Source organism: Astyanax mexicanus, chromosome 1, assembly GCF_023375975.1.
Source record: "Astyanax mexicanus isolate ESR-SI-001 chromosome 1, AstMex3_surface, whole genome shotgun sequence".
Lineage (NCBI taxonomy): Eukaryota > Metazoa > Chordata > Actinopteri > Characiformes > Acestrorhamphidae > Astyanax > Astyanax mexicanus.
The window spans coordinates 88,447,826-88,468,311 of NC_064408.1; the positions used below are offsets into that span (position 1 = coordinate 88,447,826).

Sequence of the window (20,486 nt, forward strand, 5' to 3'; positions counted from 1 at the left end):
CTCCAAATGAACATTTTAAAGTATAAAGATCTAGGAAAATATTTAAAAGTATTTTTTTTCAGTATGAAACTTCTTCTGCTTGGCTTAGTTAGTATAATCAACATATAATTTGACTTATGGTTCATTTTACATATTTGCAACCACCCCCTGCAAAAACAAATAAAATTAAAAATAAAATAAAATTGCAACTTTCAGAAAAAAAAATAATGTTTGAACATGTATTTTTTTTTTTGAAAAACGAGTGAACTATCCTAATTGAACCATGACCTGTTAGAGGTAAGGAACAGCATTACACTAAATATTGATAAAATAATTAATAATGGAGTTAATAATGAAATATTCACACTGCTTGTTAGGATTTATTTATTTTAGACATCTTTTGGATAATTAAACATGCACCAGGTCAACCTGACCTGGTAACATGATTGCTGTTCCTGACAAATGAACATAACAGGAGGGTTAAGGTGCAGGATGGCTGCACAGATTTTACAATCAAATTTATTATTATTATTTTTTTTTTTTATAGAGATGCAACTGAACATGAATCCGTTATTGGAAATGGATACATAATATGATTTAAACAGATATGAAAAAGACTAGTGAGTCGCTGTTTTCTCTTTTTATTGCATAGTTTTGGCAGTGTTTTAAACTTCATCCCGCTCTAGACACAAGCCACAGATTCACCATAAACATGGTTTATGTTTGTCTGCATCTAAATGCACTACTGCACCTTCCTTTCCTATCTGCTTCCCCTGATTTGACAGATTTAAGTGTGTGTGTGTGTGTGTGTACTGGAGTTACTATACTTTGTTGTGGCTGAGGTTGTGAGACTATGGCAATAGCTACTGTATATGTGAGAATAGCAGAAACTTAAATACTAAAAAAAACTATATAACTATGTTTTCAAATCACATTTACTATTTGTCTAGAGATGTGAATGTTATTATGAATAAAGAAATAGTCTGTTTTAAACAGATACAAAAAAGACTATTTTTCTCTTTAACTGCATAGGTTTACTACCTTTTATTTCTCTTTTCTTTTCAGCTGCTTTTGAAATGTCACTCCATTCCAGACACAAGCCACAGATTCACTGTAAACTCTGTCTGTTTGTCTGGGTCTGAATATTTTACTGCACCTTCCTTTCCTGTCTGCTTTTCTTGATTCTGCCTGATCCAAATCCTACAAATTATTAATTTAGACATTTTAACAGAAAACTTTTTATACAAAGTTTTTGGCTGTGTGTTAAATACTTAAAACATTTTAAACTCAGTTATCCTGTTTCTGAACATTGCTGTTTTTGTTAACTCATTTAGCATAAATAATTAATAAACAGCCTTATTATCATGTGACCAAATAACATCCTTTCATTTCAGCTGATGCCTTAAGAAGTACATCTAGTAAAGGAATGGTAGTGAATAAGACAGGAATAAGTTTGGTCCAATTCCATTTCACCCCTTGGCCTTTTGCAGATGCACATCTAGGGGTAGGGAAGCTGGAGGAGGAGGGGGAAACGTTAGATGTTAGGGGTATATGAACTTTTAAACAGAGATTTCTCAGAGTACAGCACAAGCAACCAAAGAAACTTGAGTATTTTCACCATAGTGCCCTAGTTTAATGTGTAGTTTCAATGTTTGATGGCCATTTTTTTTTTATAAACAAACATAAAATAATTGCTAGTAGTTTGTCTCAGCAGCAAGTTAACTTCCCTTTCCTTTCCCTTAAATGGTACAATAAACGGCAAATGCTTCAGCATTTAAGGTGGAACAGAAAAATAAAATAAAATAAAATAAAAGCTAAATAAAATAAGAGCAATTAAGAAATGGGCAAAAATAATTAATTGCTAAACCACCTGCCCCATACAGAAGACGTTAGTAACTAATTAACCAGAAGCTCGGTTGCTGAACTTCAGAGCTCCACTGCTTTCACATCAGCGTGTTAGGGTCACCCTTGTAAAAGTACAGTGCATTTAAGTATATATTTTTAAAAGTATACTTAACATCGAAACATACATACTTTTTAAATTAAAATGAATACATAATTAAATACATACTAAATATACTACTTTGGAACAACTCATGACAACTTTCAGTATATTTCAGTTGTAATTAAGATATTTTTTAAATACAACAAAAGCATTAGGTTGTGCTTTTAAGGGCTTTTTCCTTGTATTATATTTCTTGTATTCTTATATTGCAAGTGTTCTACTTTGTGTATTGATGCACATATTGTGTACATCTTAATGACACTGAAAAAAACTACACTAAAATGCACTTTAAGCAGTATTTAATGTGTATTTTCATGGAGTATTTTAAATAGAAAATGCATTTTAAGTATTCTTTACCTAATTAAATGCACTTACCTAATGCTCTTATACTTTTTTTTCACAAGGGCACATATGGACGACAAGCAGTAGCCTGGTAATGAAGCAGTGTTATTTATTTATTGTTTATTGGCAAATCTCAAAACCTTGAAAGGCTGTTCTAATTTTTAGGGGAAGAATTTAATCCCTCTGATCTGAAAGGAAGTGTAACACTCAAAAAGAAGAAGTAGGGAAACAAAAGAGAAATGGGATTAGGCCTAGAAATTTAATCAGTTGACTTTTTTTTTTGACTGCGGCCAATCGCCATGCACTGCTGTTCTTAAACTATCTTGCGTGTAAATATGAATTAATGGTTGCGAGAAGACGAGACTGAAAGAGATCTGTAAATCTGTACATGCAAAAAAGAAACAAGCACTGATCAAGTTAAATCCCACATTATAAAGCATTATAAGATCAGAAATCCTATTTAAGCAAATCCCAAAAACGGATACGTCTGGACGTATGGTCACTTTAGGGTCTATAGAGATCCAGTAGCATACCATCTCTTTTTGTAAACTATAAAGAAGCTTCTTCAGACAGCAGACATGTCCTGACTGCAATTTTGGTCAGTGATCAATCTTGTTCAATTGATTTTTCATTAGTTCTAGTGCTGCTTTAAACTTTATAAACTGATATTAACATTTTGTGACCTACTTAAGTAAGCATCTGCTACTAGACCTGACTTGATCTCCTGCACAATAGCTATGTACAGTACATAGAACAGTCAATCCTTGTCAAAACATTGTTTTCAAATTCAGACACTCACCTGCTCCTTACTAATGGATAATTAACTATTTATAAACAACATAACCCTAGAAAAGTGCTAATGTAAGTACAGCCCTTTCCATGTACAGATGAACAGTCTAAAGCCCTGGAAGCATCTGGAGGTGCAGTAAACTGTCCAGAGGAAACTCTTCCTTTGTAACATTTGGGTGAGTTATGGGAGGTAAGCTGCCGGTGCTCTCTTCGTGCATCGCTCCGTCTTTCCGTCTCTTTTTCTTCCACATCTTTGAGGCTTTATTAATATCAGATGTGCTGAAGTGCTGTGTGATTGCGCAGCCTTAACCTGCGCCTTCATTCCACAGCCTAATGAAATGAGTGGAGGCTGAATTACGACTTCTGGGCTCGACTGAAAGATCCGATTCAGATGTTTTGGAAGAGCAGCCGCAGACGCAGCTGAAGGAAACACACATACACTGAGTGAATAATAAGCCCTCGCTCGCTCGCTAATTACAGAGACTGCTTGCGTATTTGTTTAAGGTGTATTTATTTGCATTACACTGTGGAATTTATATTGAAACCATTCCTCACAACATCGTCATGCCCTGTGCCTCTGGCTCTATGATTGGCTGCTAGCATCCTCCATTCTGTCCTGGGATCAGCTATTAGCATCCTGTATTCCAAACTGGGATTGGCTGTAAGCTTACAAGCATTGTGTAGCCAACTCAGATTAACTTTTAAAATCCTGCGTTCCATGCTGGGAATGGGCTGTTACAATCTGGCATCCTGTACTGTTAATAACATGTATTCAGACCTGGAATTCTGTTCCTGGATTGGCTGTTTGTATTTTACATTCTGTGCTTGAATTGAGGCGTAAGAGGGCCTTTTTGGAGGCATAAGTAAATCTCACACTTTTCCCATTGTCTCTCGGCACCATCACCACATTTGCATACTAGGCAAATCTTTGCTCTTTTGATTACCATCACTGTGTAGCCTTTCCTTTATGCTACTAACCCCTATATATTGTTTTAGGCAATAAAAAATAATAATAATTAATTTCCTCAGATTTGCATTATTTTAATTTGGCATGGCCAACATGCAGCCCTGGAAAAAAAAAAAAAGATCACTTAAAAGTTTTTGCACCAGGAGTGGCATAAAGTTATCCAAAAGCAGTGTGTAACTGAGTTTAAACTGTTGCCACTGGCAGCTTCTTTTCAATTGGCTTCTGTCACAATCTATTTGCATACTGGGTGTGTCCAACAGTTTCTGACACTCACCATCAGTGTGTAATGATTCCTCGTGGGCTACCTTAGAAATAAATCAAGTTCCCCTTTAGTTGTAATAACTAATATTATTAATGTACTGTATTATTAATATTAATTATAAATGTAATTATATATATAGTGCCTTTCTAGAATCCAACAGCACTTCCATTTGACACTCCACTGACACTCATTACATTTACATGTAGGGTATTTAGCAGACACCTAGGAGCCCTTAAAAAAATCACAGTGGACACAGGGAATGTGCTAACCTGGGTTTGCCCATACTGTGAAATGTTAGCTACCTATATTCCATATTGGGACTGTTTATTAGCATCCTGTGTTTTGTACTGTGGTTGTCTGTTAGCATCCTGCCTTTAAGAGACTGGTTATTAGCATCCTGCATTCACTTTTGGGGTTGTCTGTTAGCATCCTGCTTTCAAGAGACTGCTTAGTAGCATCCTGCATTCTTTTACTGGGATTGATTATTTGCATCCTGCATTCCGGAGACTAGTTAATAGCATCCTGCATTTCAGACCTTGTTACGGGATTGACTGTTGCTTTAAATTCATTGGCTGTATTTTTGCTCTGTATGATGACATCTTAATGATAAAGTATTACTAATATGTCTCTAATCAATAAAGTTATGAATAGTTCATTTATTTATAGTAATACATAAAAGTAAGTATATTAATTGTTGTGGTAACACTTTATTCTAAGTGGTCCTTTGTAAATGTGTAATAAACTCTTAATAGAGTATCTGTAACATATTAACAATCAATCAGTGAACATTACCTAAAGTGAAGCACCTGAATACAATGAAGTAAATGTCTTAAAGATGTGCTGTTTATGCGTGGCTTACATTTAGTAGATGTACTGTTGATATGTTACATAAAATAGACTTAATTTGCCTCTTTTTATCAAACCCTAATCTTAATCCTAATCCTAACCTCAACACAAAGACTAATCCTAACCCTCGTTTGAAGCATAACCTCAGTCAAAGACCTAATCCTAACAACAACAATTCTTATTCTAACTTTTACTGAAACATAAAACTGAATTCAGTTGTTTTTCACTGTATTTTGAGTGTCCTTTTAAAATCTATAGAAATGAATTTGAGAAATTACTGATCACATAACAGCTTTAATACAAACCAGCTAAACTTCCCCAACCCAAATGTTAACGAACTGCTGCTGACACTAGACAGTAACTGGAGCTGAACTGGATTAGGGAAGGGAATGAGTGGCCAGATTTAGGTACTGGATTTAGATTAAGGTTATAACTAGGTTTTAAGTTTAGTGTAAAGTCTATTGATGATCTACTGAATGTTCAGATGCTCCTGCATCACTGATATGTTGCTGATAAGTTACTGAGAGTCTGTTAGTAGTTTATTTAATCTAAAAAAGACCACCCTAAATGAAGAGTAACTCTCTGAGTCTGCAGTCTGAGTCACTTCTGGTGTTCTGGTGAACGAGGCCGTGCATTCCTCCTGCAGGTTTTGGAGTGAAGTTCAGTAACACAATCTGTTTTTCTTTGAAATGCTGCAGATTGCTGTGTGCTGTTCTCAGTGTGGGTGTTAATTCAGGTTGTGTTGGTTTGTGCTTCAGCCGTGCGACTTAAAAGCACTTCTTCCATTTCAGCGTTTTGCAGACAGACTGACATCTTCAGATAACAGTGAAAATATTCAGCCCCGAGCGTTTCACCTTCTACACGCACGCTGCATTTCTCACTGATTACACAATCTCCTGATAAAACAAAAGCTCCTCTGTGAAAACTCCGGCTATTAAGTGGATATTAACACTGACAGATAGGGTTTTTTCCTTAGTTTCCCTTTACTGAACTACAGGTCGCTTTTCTCGAGTCCAAAAACGCTTGTGGAAAATGTGAAATTTTCCCAAAAACTCAGAATGTGGGTCAGTGTAGTGGAAATGCACTCGTATAGGTTCTTTTTTCTTATTTCCTTTAAAATGTAGAAGAGTATATAACAATTATAATGTGTAATGACTTTAGATCATGTTGTTGACACAATCCTAACATTTTATTTTATTTTTTTACAAAACACAGTCGCACAATGATTTGAGTAGCCAATACATTATCTTCTTTAAAAAATAAACAAATAAGATTTTATTTATTTTGTATTATTTAACCATTCATTGTTTTATATCTACTTAAGCAACAGCAAACGAATGAACACTATGAATTGTATAGTATCCCCTATGGGTTATATAGTAACTACCGTGCATGTCAGGGCCAGGCAAAGATGAGAAAAGCACAGATAAAATAAAGAGGCTTTATTGCCTTCGGTCAAAACCAAAAGGCAACAGCAGTCCAGGTCAGTCACACAGCAGGGCAGTATCAGAGGGCAAAGCTAAATTGTAGAAGGTCATACACAGTATAATCAGAAATGCAGGCTAAAGAAATGCTTTGTAAGTGATGGACAGAACCAGATCCAATACTCGGCAGTGAGTGATGAAGTGCAGGAGTGCATGTAGTGCGTTCAACAGGTGAAGTCAATATTACATAGTTCATATACTTTTCCTTTATTATGACATTTCCATGCCTTCAAGGCTAATTTTCATGACCATACAATTTTTAAAACAATGCCATCATATACAATAAAACCAAAAATCAATTAAAACTATAGTACCAATTGACTATAGTGGGTCTAAAATGATTGTGACACAATTTCTTATATTAAAATGTGTATCAGATCCCGAGGCTACAGAATTAACCATGAGCTGACATATTTGTTAGCTAAAAACAGATTTTTTCCAAACGATAAATGGAAACACAACGATTTGTAGACAAAATTTTCATGACTTTTGCAAAACTTTTGGGATATTTTTATTTTTCAAAAACTTATCCAGGGCTGAATATTGCTAATTTTAAATTTAATTATTTATTCATGTTTTTCATGACCGTACGAACCCGGATATTCTGGTGCTTGTGGAATGGGAGGTGTCGTGTGATGTGAATGAGTGAAGGGTGTGAATGAGTGATGTCAGAGTCTGTTGCATTCTGGGCAATGGATGCACTGGAGGAACTGGAGCACCCTGGTGAAAATAAAATGTACTTAATTGCACTTAAAACATATTGAGAAATTGATGTACAGACTTATGTACTTACTTAAAATATATTAAAAGTACATTAATATTATGCTTTCATCAATTTTTTGAAAGTAGACTTTCATCATACTTTTTAAAAAGTGCAATATAGTGTATTTTAAAAAAGTAAACTTTTGTACATTTTTAGCAAAGTGTGTTAAAAACAGCTTTTCCAGTAGTTTCAGATACTTTTTAGAAAGTAAATTAAATTACTACTACTAATTGAAAAAATTATAACAGGCTAAAAATTGTAGTACAGTCTATTAACGTATATTTAATACCCAACGAAGTAAGAAGTATGCTAAAAAAAGTATGCTATTTACAAAAGACAAGAAACAAGAAGCACATTTGTAAATAGATCACATAACACCAATTCTTAGTACATTCATAATATACCTGGTATATAATGGTGATACAGTTGAAATACTTATTAAATATATAATAATTTTACTGTGAGCATATTTAAAATATGGGGTTACATACATGCAGTAGTATGTTTAAATGTTAAATGTTAAATAGTTCCATTGTAGTACAGTTAAGTACACTTAGCACAATTGAAGTAAGACTTTTGTACTATTTGTATACAATTAATGTTGTATTTAAATTTACTGATAAATGATGTGGCGTAATAATGCTTAGTATACTTTAATCTACTTTTTTTTTCACTAGAGCATCATCAGCACCAGGTGTGACAGTGAATTACACAGAAATAAGTACTAATAATTAAGTATCTTCTTGTACTGAATATTTGTCTGTCAACTACACTGCAAAAAACGATTCTTGAGCCCAGTAAACTTTGCTCATTAATATGAGAAGATTTTACCTAAAATTATACTTTTTGAACTATGCTTAATTAAAACAGTATGTACAACCCAATATTTTGTGTGTTTATTTTGTTTAGAAATTTGGAGAAATATTGCATGAATATTTGAGTAAAATCAACATGATTTGAGCCCAGTGATGTTTGCTCATTATAATGAGAAGATTTTACCTAAAATTATACTTTTCGAACTTTGCTTAATTACAAAAATAAGTACAACCCAATAGTTTTAGTGTGTATTATGTTAAGATTTTGTTACGCCTAACTAAATATTTTAAGGCTGCTTGGGAGACCACGAGGCACTGATACAAGTACTTATCTCCACTGATGAAGAACTTTTGGAAGGCAGCGAGCATGGACTGCATGGGTAAGAGCACAGTGACTGATTATTTTTGAGATATTTACAGTTGTGAGTTATCTGTGTAGTTTAAGTTGGTTTTAGAAACACGGTGCTTCAGTGAACTGTGTTGGCCTGCAGCTATAGGCAAGCATCAAACCGAAAGAAAGGGCAAATGTAGCTAGCTAGCACGTAGGCTAACCACTCGGGTGGCTATTCCGGCACTGGGCGCGTACAAACCGGGCTGGGCCGTCATGCTAACACCGCATTAGCGACCCCGGTGAGTAGACCAGAGTCGGTCTAGCTGGCTTAATCAACTTATTTTTAGCGTGCAGTAAAGCTAACACCGCGTTAGCGTGCTGTAATGCTAACACCACGTTAGCGTGCTGTAATGCTAACACAGCGTTAGCGTGCACCGCATTAGAGACCCCGGTGAGTAACGCCAGACCAGAGTCGGTCTAGCTGGCTAATCAAAGTATTGTTCGCGTGCTATAAGGCTAACGCATGTTAGCTACAATGATTGGCCACTTCAACCCCTTTTTTACATTCTCCTTTTCACTGAGCAGCTTGGTGCACTTAGTTCTATAATTATCAGTGTTGGGAATAACAGCGTTATAAGTAACGGCGTTAGGTAACAACGTCATTTTGTCAGTAACGGGATAAAATACACTCACAGAAATATTTAACCCTAACTTTTAAGATTTATGTAATTTTATTACATGACAAATTCCCATGTACTTTTTTTAGATAATTTTAACACAAACCTATCAAATAAATGTTACATGATGCATATTCATTCGTGTAATAAAGCCTATTTATTTTAAATGCATAATAACCAGGTTTATGTACTGAGTATAAATAAAGTATAAGTACTCTAAATTAATAATACTAATGAGTGTATTTAATTCAAATACATAAAGTATATTGTTCGAATTACAATAAGCATAATCAGGTTACCTACACAAAATAAATAGCATATATTTATTTGAATTACATGTCATTTATGTTTATAAAATAAACCAAATTAAATAAAATGCATCACATTTATGCAATTCATTTCAATTCAGTACAATCTTAATAAAAACAATCAGGCCCCTTGTTGTTTAATCAAAGCTTTATTAATATTAAAGCGTAGCATAAAAAAGAGACACGAAATTACCATTTCTTAAAATCACATTTCAATCATACTTATGTAGTTAAATGAAAGTTTGGCGTTTGTACATTCACAAGACCCTAGTTTGGCAAAATTTTATTTCAAAAATACAAGAAAAAAAAGGCTACTTGAGTGACAACAGACTTTGGTAGGAACTAAAGTACTTTTTTAGAACAAATATAATTTAAACACTTAGAGAACTCGAGTGTAAAATTGACTTTGGCTATAGTAAAACATGATAAAGAATACTAACCTTTGATGAATATCCCACCTCCATTCTCCCACAACCAGAAGATAAAGCAATTGTGTTTGTTTGTCCAAACATACTTAACCCCTTTTTACATGGTTATTCAGCTCAAAGTAGCTCCACAACCCATTGGTAGAATCCGGAGAACCCTGACATCTAAAGCAAGGCATTAAGAACTTTAAAAATTTATTTTAAAAAAATAAATCTGTTTCCAATCCGTAGTGTAAGATAAATCTCCAGGCGCAGCCATCTTAAAGTTAAGTCATTGCAAGTTGAATGCTGAGCACAATTGAATTAGTAGTATAGAGGAGCCGTTTTTTTAATTAATTCAGTGGAAATGCATGCATTCCAGCTATTGCTGAAAATATCTGGTTACTGGTGATATGAGATGGAAGAACACACACACTAAAAAATTATTGTTCATGCTCAGCACTCGACCTGCCATGACTTTATTTTAAGATGGCGGTGCCTGGACTCTGTGGGATGCCTTGTTTTAGATTTCAGGGCTCTGCGGATTCTAGCATTGAGTTGTGGAGCTACTTTGAGCTGGATAATGGTGTAAAAAGTGATTTATCTGCAAGGGGAAAAATATGCGCTGTATCACCCATTCTAAAGCCTGTTTGGAAATAGAACCAAATTGCTGGATCTCGGATCGCTGAGGGAGAACAGAGGTGGGATATTCACCAAAGGTTAGCATTCTATCATGTTTACTACAGCCAAAGTCAATTTCACACCTGAATTCTCTTTTAACTTTAAAAATCTGGTTTGAGCTGAGCCACTACAACAATGCCAGCTAACATTTTAGAAAATACACATCCCCAATGAGAAGGTTTGGAGAGGGTTGGATAGGAGAGGAGTAAACCTTACCCCTACAGGAGCTTAGGAAAGAGGAGGTGAGTAGAGAAAGCAGAGGGTAGAAGAGAGGGAGAGGTTTGCCTCCTTTCCTCCAATTTTCCCTGAATCAATGAACAGTTTATTTCATATCTACATAACTGATCTTTCAACAAAATTTTAATGCTTCGACAACCAATGTACAAATTTATCAAACAGCTATTTCCCTGGCGTAACCTTCAAGAACCAAGGGACCATTTCAACAATATACAGTCTTACTGTGTGCGGGTGAGGTGGTAGTTGCCAACCGAATCACTGGAGCAATTTGAGTTTCAGTGCATGTACTTTTGGTGTAAGCTTAGTTGAGTCCAGGTCCATCAGGGTTTTCTGGAACACCTCAAATGTACGCTTCAGGCTTTTTGGATAGCTCAAATTGGGTGCATAAATCTGCCCATAAAGCAGAGAGAACGGAGAACGTCCACGCCTTCCAGCACAACACCAACATCTGCAAAGCATCCATCACCTGGACAATCAGAACAATGTCCCTCTGCTCAGACAGTGTAGATTCCCATAGTCTTCTCTGCAATGCCAGCCTCAGCCTCTCTGGATTCAATGTCCTGGAATATAAAGAGAACAGAATGATGTTCTGTGTGACCCTAACCATGACCACCAAAATCTAAGCAGCTCCAAGATGCATTTTGTGTTCTTGTTAACATGAGATTATACACAGACTACTGTCAAATTGTGCACTTTTCTATGAAGGTGACAACAACAATTAAAACTGACCATTATCCTTTACAGTAGTAGACTAACTCTCATATGTTTATGGGTTGATCCCCCACTGAGGTCGATCTCCTCACTTTAATACAGGGATTTCTGGTGCGACTGCAGAGACTGCTCTTTTCCCAATGAAGCCTTTGACCTGCCAGAAAAAAATACAATTAACAAAACACCAGGAACCCCCACTTATTTTGTTGAAAGATCAGTTATGCAGATATGAAATAAACTGTTCATTGATGCAGGGAAAATTGAAGAAAAGAGGCAAACCGCTCCCTCTCTTCTACCCTCTGCCTTCTCTACTCACCTCCTCTCTCATAAGCTCCTGGATAAGGTTAAGGTTTACTCCTCTCCTATCCAACCCTCTCCAAACCTTCACTCATGGTTGAGTTGGAGGGAGGATGATGGGGAAGAGAAAGGACCAACCATTCTCTATCCTAATCTTCTCTCTCCCCATTTACAGCTCACCTGTTAGAAACAACCCCCTTCTTGTTAATATTCAACACCTAAAGCAAAAACAATTCATGTTTCCAACTACACTGCTTTATGACTTACCTTTTGACATATGGCTTCAGCTTTATGGACTGCCTCAGATCCTCAGCTGCCTTTTGACAGAGAAAAACAAAAATTATCCCATTGTTTCTCTTCATGGGCAGCAATCCTAAACATTAATGTCTGCTTAAGGAGGAAAACAACATTATCTCTGTAAACAACATAGTTCATCAAAAAAAGGAATAAGAACAAAGAATCAAACATACCATGTATTCTTTAACCAATGTATCCAGGTCTTTACTGAGGTAGATACTCAGACAGCTCAGAACACAATAACACTTCACATTGATGTCTTCATTCTACAAAAAGAAAACATAATTTATGCTTGTCAGTGACAAAGACACACTAACACACAGGAGCTGAGGCTAACAATGTCAGTTACATTTACCTACTTCACCACACCAGCACCTTGCTTTACCCCACTCAGGTAAAGCTCACTCAGTAAACAGTAATTGTGAAAGGACCAGAAAAACTTATTTTTACTTAAATATTAGCTTTTCCTTATAGCTCAGTAACACACAACATATGCTTATTTATATATATATATATATATATATATAGAGAGAGAGAGAGAGAGAGAGAGAGAGAGAAACGTACACCATCCATCTGGGCCATTATGGCGGTGATCTTTCCTCCTGCAGCTTCACATTTGGCATTAATCACCATAAACAGGTTGTCTGTCTGACTGTCCATACCTGACTCACACCTAGTAGGTAATGAACTGTCACACAATTTGCAGCACCTGTAAATGAAGAAAAAGAACAATGAATCAATTAGATCATCTGTAAAATGAGCTGAAAATACCTGAAAAACCAACACATCCAACCTTGTCCAAAATCAAACTTTGTAAGCCTAATAAGTTTTGTTGTACTGGGAAATCAATAATTTACTGTTTTAACATGCTTACTCTAAACATTTGGAATTGTAAACATTTTTTACAATGGACTGTAAATAATAATTTACAAACTACAATATGAACTATATTTTGACGTGTACATTTTTAAACTTATACTTACTAAATCTATGTTGCAACATGGAGGTGAGAAACAGGATAGGAGAAGTAGAAAATTACTAGGTACCTGGGGAAAAATAATCTAACATTAAGTTCTGTAACCCAAGCCAGTAAATAAATAAATTAATTAAATATAAAATTTAAATATAGTACTCTAAAAGGCAGTCACTCACCTAACAATAGCTAGCTAACAAAGTCCTGATTCATGACTCGTTCAGTTTTTTGGTTTAGATAATTGCAGTTGAAAAGCTCACTTTACTATATGAACATCTTTACATCTTTGATCTACACTAATTTTTCATACAAATGCGTTTGTAAAAAAAAAAAAAAACAATCACATAGTTTTCAAGTTAATCTTTAAGCAAACAGACAGAGCCTAACTTAATATAAAATGAATAGGCTAAATGCTGTGGACAAAGGGAATGCTATCTGGCCTGCTTAATGTTAATAGTATTCATTTTAACTGGCATGAAAACAAACTGGAAAGGGTTAGTTTAATCCATTATTGAGCTGTATTACCAAATTAGCCAAGATGCCATGCAATAGCTAGTTTGTTAGCTGTAATGCTAATGGCATTGTCTGGAACAGCAACGTGGCCAAGATAAAACTGCCTAAAATAATCACACACTAACTTACATAAATGAATTAATATCTGTGTAATATGAAGTAAACTACACATTTAGGTCGCATTTGGGAGTAATACAACATATTGTATTACGTATTGGATTGCTTACCTTCTCACATGGACGTAAGTTGTAGCTACATTCAACCGCCAGTCCAGCCCATAATAGTTTTCTTCTTCTTCGAGTTTTACAGCAGTTGGTAACAAACTTAAAGGGGCATTACCGCCACCTACTGGCAGGACATCGTTTCCATTTCACTTCAACTTTTATGAAAAACAATCACATACATTTTACATAACAGATTCTTGTTTGTTTTAGGGCTCTGATTATTTAAACCATGTTAGTATGTATTAACTAATTACATTCAATACATTTTAAAATTGGTTAAATTATCTAGATAATAATAAATTTAAATGCATAAATATAGAAAATATGAGCTTTTAAATAAAGTCAAGTAGATTTAAATGCATAAAAATTAACTCTGCCATGAATCATTTCTGTGAGTGTAATTAATTACTTTTCCTGTCGTTACAACGCCGTTGACGTTACTGGTGATTAAAAGCAGTGCGTTACTATATAATGATATAATAACAGTAATTCGAGCGGACCCCTGCCCAGGCTAGTGAGTAGTAACAGGTGTTTCACCATGAACTGTGACCTATAGAGATCTGTGACTCCAGGTCTAAACAGGTGACAGTTCTCGGTGTAACACCTGTTGAACTTGACACGCTCTTAACACGCCCTGGCCCGACGGCGGGCCAGATAAATATAATAATTAATATCTGGCTGTGTTTATGAATAATTACAGGCTCAATATATCAATGACAGCCTGCTGACTCTCAGGATTACGGAGCTGCAAACCGTTTTACTGTCGGATGTACGGTTCCTGAATAAGAGTGCGTTAGACGGTTCGGTCTGTGAACACGCTCTTTGATCCGCCTGGGGTTACTACAGGACACCCCTCACACACAAACAGAGAATATCAGCGCGTACCTCAGAGTCCGGGCTTCAGAACCCCTCCAAACATCACAACATCCATCAGTCCAGTCTCCAGTAATCCTCATATCCGAGCACTGCTTTTAGAAAAAAATATTATCAACTTTAACGGTTTATTTTAGGAGTTTCTCTTTGTTCTACAGCGATAAACTGCGCATGCGCGTTTCCATGGGCTTCAGCCTGAGAAAAAAAGAGGTCTGGGCTCAGCCAATCAGGTGGCAAGTTATGCGGGACAGAGGTGGTAGCCAATCAGAGCCAGTGTTTTTACACGTGTGCCGAAGCACACCTGTGACACTCTCTGTAACTGTTTACTTTTTGCTTTTGCTTTTTTTATAAAAAAAAAAAAATGTTTTTTTAAAGGATTTTATTCTGCTCTATTCTGATGTGCAATAAATATAAAAAGTTATGTACAAACACCTTTCTGATCTACTTATTTCAACTGACTGTAAAAATGCTTTTTTTTTCAGTAATTGGCCTGCAGGTTAGGGAGACAAAGGGATAAAATATTATTTTTGTTTCTACACTGTTTTACAGAGTTTTTGCAGATGAGCATAAAACACATGTATTTCTATAATTACAGACTGTTTGTTAAAAAAAATAAATGGAGTTCATTTGAAATGGTCTAAGACTTTTTTTTAACTGCTTTTAAATATTTAATGTTCAGCTGCTCAACCTGCTGTCTTGCTCATGTTCATCTTACAATATTAAGTTAAGTTAATATTAAGTTTATTCACTGGACAAAGACATTTTTTTATGTGAAGGCGTAAAGTGATTTTTTTTGTACTGTCAGTATTAAGACTTTTTGAAAAAAGGACAAAAAAACTTTTCTTAGTTTTATTTAAGAATATGGTGCAACATTTTTGCAAACGTATTATTAAGTATTGCCAGTTTAAGATTTTTGTTAAAAATGAGTAAAAAAATATTTGTTGGTTCTACGTAAAAATATGGTGCAACATTTTTGCAACCTTATTATTAAGTAATGTCAGTTTAAGATTTTAGTTAAAAATGACTAAAAAATATTTGTTGGTTCTACGTAAAAATATGGTGCAACATTTTTGCAACCTTATTTTTAAGTAATTTCACTGTAATTTTTTTTTGTAAAAATGACGAAAAATGTTTCTATGGGTTTACGTAAAAACATAGTGCAACATTTTTGCAAGCAAATTATTAAGTAATATCAGTTTAATATTTTAATTAAAAGTTATCAAAAAAGATTTGTGGGTAACACTTAAAAACAAGCTTGCAAAAACGTTGCACTATATTTTTAAGTAAAACCAGCACATCATTTTTTACAGTGTACAAATAATAGAGTATTCTCTACAAATTACTAAGTATCCATTCTGTATTAATTTGATCAATTATTATTATTGTTATTTGGATTATTTGGAAGTAGTATAATATTACAAAGTAGAAAGGCACAGAAAATACATGGAAATTAATCAGCTTGTAAAACTGCAGAAGAATACGCCTATTCAAGAAACCCTTTTATAGCAGAAACAAAAACAAAAACAGAGGATCAGGTGCTTAGTGACAGGCGGCGCCGGGCGAGGCTGAGTTTATAGAGTGTTCTCACAGTGAAAGAGAGAAAGAAAGCTGATTAATTACTGCTGTGTGATTCAGAGACGAGTCAGACACTCCAGTTAACCTAATGCTTTCTTTCTCTGAGGCCTGGAACAACAAACACACACACACACACACACACACACTCACACACACACACAGTGTAGTTAAGAAAAGTTCAGTGAGCTGATAAATTGGTTTGGATGACAAGATGATGGTGTGTTTATATCATAGTTTTTTGGGGGGTTGAGGAGAAATAAATAAATATTGCATTTTTTCAGTTTAGACTGGACTAATAGGAAATGGGAGATTTGAGTGGCACCACTGTTATAACGCATCAGACAATTGTGAAACACACACACACACACTTTTTACTTTTGTCAACTTCAATTCTGTCTCAAATGGCCCATCTAAATAATCTATACACTGTCTACACTGGCATAAAGTAAATACAGTACTGTGCAACAGCATAATGCAACATTAGTGACTTTATCTGTGAGTGTTTATTATGGTTTAGTTTATTGATCCACTTGTGCATCTCAAAATATAAAAAATGCGTTAAAAAGTTCAGAAGTTCAAAAAGCTAAACTGCCTAATATTCTATAATCATTACATGCAAACTGATATATTGTTTTGATCAGTATGGTTTATAGCAGATGATACTCAGAAATTCAATATTTCAAATTTTAATTAATTTGATTAAAATACTGTATTTCCTAATTAAAAAAGGGATAAAATGGTTTGCAATACATTCAATATGAATCACAATACAGATAACCACAACAATGTAGCATGGAATGAAGGCAATATGTTTATAGCATTGCTAAGATGTTATTGGAGCCCATATTGCTTTGATAGTGGCCTTTAGCTCGTCTGTATTGTTGGGGATTTCTCATATTCTCTTGATAATATTCTTGCTGGAAATGGAAAAAAACATCTCCATAAAACTGAAATAAGCAGAAAATATTTTTAAATCTTCAGGTAGATGGATGCGTAGACTTGGACATGATAAAACACAGGGCACCAACACCAGCAGATGATGCACATCTAAATATTTAAGTTGAAAAAAATTTAAATAATTGATTCAAAATAGTTCAGTTTTTTTCTTCTTAGCTCAGGTAAGAACATTTTCACACTGGTAGTTGGTGTCAATGGTCCGGGTCAGTTGCTGAGTTCGTTTACTTGGAGCGTTTTCTCCCTCTGTTTGGTTTGATTTTGACCTAAATGCATCAAAATGTGCACCAATAAACCACACATTGCGCACATTGTCTTCTCTGATTGGTCAGAGCTGTCTAGTGCAGGAGCAAGAAAGTAAATAGCGAGAAGATTATTTATTCCAGTGCTTATATCTGTGCAGTGTGAAGCTGCTTTAACACAGAACACTGAAAATCTGCTGCTGTGCTTTCAAACACAGTGTCTTCAATGGGACGTGCAGCGCAGATGTACACATAATAAACATTATCTGGCTAATATATCAGATTAAACTGCACCTTATCAGCAGTTGAGTTTAACCCCCTTACATGTCTTGTCCCGCATACAGGCTACAGGTGTAGATGATACAAAACCCTTTTTTGCAGTAAAATAACTTATTTACATTCTGAAAATTTGAGGAATTTGAAATCTCCTACAGGTCAGTAACAGGAATCAACCCAAATTCTGCAGGTTTGAAAATAGACATAAAAAAATAGACAAACATAACAAAACTAAAGGTTTGGAGGACATGAACTGTTTGATTTGTATTTAGGAAAATATTGATTTTAAAATTAATTTTACGATTTTATTAATTTTATTTAATTGTATTTTTTTTTCTATTATCCAGAGTTCGTTTGGGACCGTACTGAGTTGTTTTGATCTGCAACCGAGTGTGATTATTGTTTTCATACCTGCTCAATCGAATCAAACTAAGGGTACAAATTAACCAAAGTCCGTTTTAACCGGACCAAACAGTGCTGCTGTGAAAACACCCTAAGACCCTTCTGACTGCTCTGCTTCAGGAGTGGCTTACTTGTAGGACTGTGGCAGTTGTAGCTCTTTTCCTGGATATGTCTGTGTTTTGTTGCTCTTGTTAAACTGACACTAGATTTAGTACATATTATTGAATCCTTGAATTGAATCTTTTTTCCTGACAATCCTCTCAAGGCTGCAGTCCTCTCTACTTCTTGTGTGCACCTTTTCCTACCACATTTTCCCTTCCAGACAACTTTCCATTCATTTTCTTTCATGCAGTAGTCTGTGAACAGCCAGTCTCTTCAGCAGTAGCTTTCTGTGGTTTACTCTTCTTGTAGAGATAACAGTGTCAATGAATGAAGTGTCAGCTATTCAGCAACCTTCCCCATTATTGGGGTGGCTTGTGCTGAAGTAGAATGAGAGATAGATATGATTAAAATAATAATCAAAGATAATTGTATATGTCATTTTATTAGTAGTGAATATTAAATATATGACAAAAAAACCTGTTATCAGAGTATGTTTCTTTAGTGATGCACACAAATATGTACTCCAAATTGTTTTCTACTTGTAATGAAATGTAATGAAAAATCTTTTTACACAAGATCTCATAAACTTACGAACATATAGTTCTCAAAACAAAAATGATGAGTTTCTTTGATTTTGCCAAATTGAGGAAAATGGATGATCACAATCCATCAAACCAAGCTGAACCGCTTGAATTTTGCACCAGGAGTGGCAGCATAAAGTTATTCAAAAGCAGTGTGTAAGACTGGTGGAGCAGAACATGCCAAGATGCATGAAAACTGTGATAAAAAAAAATATATATATATATTTGTTTTATAATAGCAAAATCAGAGAAACTGATTCAGAAACTGAATTTTTTGCAGAGCTGTCTCTGCATTTGTGAATACAGACGTGATCTTATCTATTCTGAATTCTAAAAGATCTTTCCAATAAAGCAGTGGAAGTTTAGGCTTGCCTGTGTGTCTGTGTTGCATGTTTTTCTTCAGTTACTTCCAAGAAGCAGCTATTCATCCATCATTGCTGCCTTTTGGCAATACATGCATGTTCCCCTGTGTGCAATTCCCCCTTTTTTTTTTGTTATGCACCATTAACATAGCGGTAGGAGTTCACTTCCTGTGCAGATAGGATCTTAAAAAGTGGAAGCATATAATAAAGCACTAATGACTGAGGGGTTTATGACCTATCTCCAAATGAATTCAATATTACACACCCTCACGTACAGTACAGTTCACTCTTTGGATGGATCTTTGATTTTTTAAAGCCTGTTCATTTCTGATTTGGCACGGGTGCCAGGAGAGTCTGTGCCAAAAGCGAGTCTAATCTTGTGTATTTTAGCAGCTAATAGAGCGAAAAGTTGTGTGATTGAAGTGTTATTTTATGGTTTTACGCAAAATAAAATGAAACTAATTTGAACAGGTATGAGCCTGCTGCTGTACTGATGTAATGAAAGGTACTCTTGCTTTGTTTAAATAGCAACGGTGCATGTGAATATATGTACACTGATGAGCGTGGTGGTCTGGAAGTGAGGTGTGCTCTGGTAAATCTCTGGTGTATTGCTATCTTGTCAATGAAAAACACAAGTGCGCCACTGAATGAAATAAATCTAGACAGACATCAGCATTCAGACATTTCAGACTTTTATTGCTATCTTGGCAGTTACTTGTCAACACAGGCGCATGCCGAATACGTGTACACCCAACGCTTGTTGTTCACATACGGACCCATAGTGCATTTGTGTTGTGAGCTTATTACATCAACAGTAAACAAAATGAATAAGCAGTGACTGAGCAGGTCAGTTTTTTTCTGCTGAGAAGTGTTGGACACATCCAGTTACAGTAGCTGCGCCCCTGAAATGGCAATCTGCCAAAGTCAGAGCATACCTGGCTTATAAAGGGAATGGTAAGGGAAATGTTGATTGATTTATTGCACTTTACACCCAAAACATATCCATGGTTAATGAAGATAATTAGTACATGCCTTTTGCACATTTTGTGCAATGCAAGGTGTACTTTTCCCGTCGTTATGATAGCAAAAACACACTGACATGCCCTAACACACTGACATGTGGTTAACAGTGGTGTGCAGTGAATATAGTGGGTACCCCTTCTCCAAACCCCCCTCTCCCCCCTGATAGATTCATTAATACACCCTTCTCAAAA

The 20,486-nt window shown here is 35.3% G+C and overlaps 1 long non-coding RNA gene across 1 annotated transcript; it reads right to left on the reverse strand.

Annotated features, from left to right (window-relative positions):
• Positions 1-9,698: 9,698 nt before the first annotated feature.
• Positions 9,699-14,231, reverse strand: LOC111196023 (uncharacterized). Its single transcript, XR_007441320.1, has 8 exons — positions 13,909-14,231; positions 13,179-13,241; positions 12,760-12,904; positions 12,369-12,461; positions 12,166-12,215; positions 11,918-12,078; positions 11,620-11,755; positions 9,699-11,450 (listed from the first exon to the last, which is right to left on the reverse strand). It is a non-coding gene; the product is annotated as an uncharacterized LOC111196023 (long non-coding RNA).
• Between the last annotated feature and the right edge of the window lie 6,255 nt (positions 14,232-20,486).